Raw genomic sequence first — 2,690 nt, 5'->3', positions numbered from 1 at the left:
CATTTTGATTAGGCAGAGGAGGGGGAGGGGGGGAGCTGAACCTTGGTCCTGGACCTTGCACACAGCTACTAAGTGAAGCTTAGGCTCATAAAGGTATGCTTTTGATTGTACCAGTACTTTTCCTGTTTAGCTGGATGCTTCATGGAATCTCTGTTAAGGAGCCAAATATAATGAATGAAGTTGCCTTTGAACTGCTTTGATCAAGAGATGATTACATGATACGAAGTCATTGGCAAGGATCTATTTCTTTAGATCTTATGGTCCTCAATTGAATGGAATAGAAAAATGGATTCTTGTATCCAACCCCAACAAGCTTGGAATTCAGTCCTAGTTGAGTTGTGGAATTTGGTCCAAAAGAAGAGGTTAAGAGCTGCATGGACTTCCAAGTTTCCAAATGTTTGAATCCTTGACATAATTTTGCCGATAAACTCTTGTTACATTGAATTTCCAATTGTTTGAGATGGTTTTCATCTCATATCCAGAAATGAGATTAATGGCTGGATTAGGAGCTGCAAGTTTTCCTGTTCCGTTTAGTCCTTGCCCATAGTTTCTTTGGCTTCATGTTCACCCTAGGGCTTCTCATTGTAGCCATATTCAGGTTCCTATAAATAAAGCATTGAATATTAATGTGTTCAAACTCTTTGTATGGTGTTTCAATTCTTTTATTTTTGGGGCACTATGCTGTGTATACCATTTAAAATTTTCTTGGACATCACTTTCAGCGGGGAAGAACTAGGCCTGGTGGTGCTGTTATTATTGAGAGGTTAATTTTGGTATTTAGAACCCACCTTTTTTTACCTGTCTTACTGTTTGTTGGTTTCAGTGAAAGCTACGTCTGAACTCCGAACTGTATATGACGGTTATCTGGAGATAGTTTGCTGAGAATACGAGGCTTTCAGAGTTTGCATTTCTCTTTGATGATGGGAATGGCATTCCCTTGTCTTCTTTGCCAATTCTGTCATTTTCGTCCCGGGCAAATATTAAAATAAGGAGAGTCCTTTGCTACATGTGCACTGCTGCACAAATTTGTCTTTAGGATACAACAAAAGTTTGATTAAATCTGTGCTGCGACATGGTCTCAATCAACGGTTCCAAGGGTTTAGTAACTCTCTGACCATGTTTGGATAGAACAGAGATGAAAGTTGCTTGCTGAACGGCCCCTAAAAGAAAAAGAAAAACATTCTATTTCTTGCATTGCAAGTCTATGCAGTGAAAGTTGTTGTAAACTGGGTGTATAATCCCTGCAAGTCGATGAAGATTCTTTACGGAGAATTAATGGGTTCAATCGATAAAAACAGTGTAATTAGCTATTTAAAACAGAAATATCCAAGCATCTACTATTTTTAATATATGGAACAGTTCACCAAAAGGGCCTTGTGTAGATTCCTTACCAACCAATCACTCTGCATGCCAATTGCAATCACCCACGAGTCTTGTAAACAGAGTAGCATTCATATTTCCATGTGAATATGTACAAAGTGTTTCATATAATATTATTATGATAATTAATTTTAAGGATCCTCCTCTTCGGGCCTTCTAGGCAGTTTAAAAGAAGTGAAAATACATCAGAGAAAAATGAATGTTCTTCGCCTTCAATTTTGCTACAACTTTACTATCAGGAATTCTTAATGTACTAGAAGTTTGGGACCGTATTCCAAATTGCAGTCCATGCTTTTCGAATCCAAAGTCTTGTTTTACCTGGACAGTGTCAATCAAAGATATTTTACAATATCTACTTTTCTTCCGTTTTTGATCCAGGCTAAGACACACGTGGGTGATCCTATCACTCACATGTCTGTGTCGAGCTTGCATCATAGCCTTAGTCATGCAACATTACTTGGTAACAATATCCGTTAGCCATGAACGACAAGTTGAAGAAAATATTTTGGTCAATTAAATGATCACGGGAATGTCACTTCTTATATGATGCTTAAATTTAACCCTTCTCTACTTTCAATTCTGCAGCACTCAAAGTTAGAAGAAAAAAATCCCGTTTGATTTGTATGCAAGTCCGTGAAGTCTGAGAAGAAAATTAGTCTGAATTTTCCTTGATAGGAAGCAAGTTGGATCATGTTTATATACATATCTGTCTTCATGCAGCAGATACTGCGACTAGCTGGCAATTCAATTTGGTCGTCTTATGTTAGCTTGCTAGTTAATTGATAGGAGTTTTGATTGTGAAAGAAGAAAGATTGGAGCCTTAAGTTAGCAGCCTTGCACGAATTAATCATGACTGTATCAATTGAAGCTTTAGCAATGGCAGGGGTTGATTATAATGAATGGGGTTTGGATGTTGAAAAGTGGGAAGCTGATGATGATTCGGAATGGCCTCCTCCGCATTTACTAGCAGAAGAGGAAGAAGAAAGGGTTGCGAAACGTGGCTTTCAAGTCACCGGCACTAGCTCGCAAACCCGTTCTTCGGAAGATTTTGATGGCGATTCTGATGACATTAATGCCAGCAAAGGCGCCACTCTAGAAGGCAGCCATGGAAGAGTGTCTCAAGGAAGGGCATTGGTTGAGAGGATAATACATTGCTTAAGGTCAACAAAGCCGATGGTCAGATACATCATAGGGCTATTAATGATTGCAAGCATTGTTCGGAGGAAGAGATTTCAGAGGTCATCTTGATGCCATGCCATGAAAACAAACTTGATTCCGATTACTTCTTAATTAATTCTCACTTTCTAATT

At 38.6% G+C, this 2,690-nt stretch overlaps 1 protein-coding gene across 1 annotated transcript in view; it reads left to right on the top strand.

Annotated features, from left to right (window-relative positions):
- The window catches only part of LOC110409872 (protein SENSITIVE TO PROTON RHIZOTOXICITY 1-like), a 3,027-nt gene extending 1,701 nt beyond the window's left edge, over nucleotides 1-1,326 (top strand). Inside the window, exon 2 of the mRNA XM_021419365.2 lies at nucleotides 824-1,326. The gene's annotated coding sequence lies outside the window, so the exon portion shown is untranslated. The remainder of the gene's footprint in view (nucleotides 1-823) is intronic.
- Nucleotides 1,327-2,690: the final 1,364 nt, after the last annotated feature.

This window comes from Theobroma umbraticum, unplaced genomic scaffold (assembly GCF_002168275.2).
Source record: "Theobroma umbraticum cultivar Fairchild unplaced genomic scaffold, ASM216827v3 scaffold_44.0, whole genome shotgun sequence".
Taxonomy (NCBI): Eukaryota; Viridiplantae; Streptophyta; class Magnoliopsida; order Malvales; family Malvaceae; genus Theobroma; species Theobroma umbraticum.
This window is presented reverse-complemented; position numbering and strand designations above follow the sequence as displayed.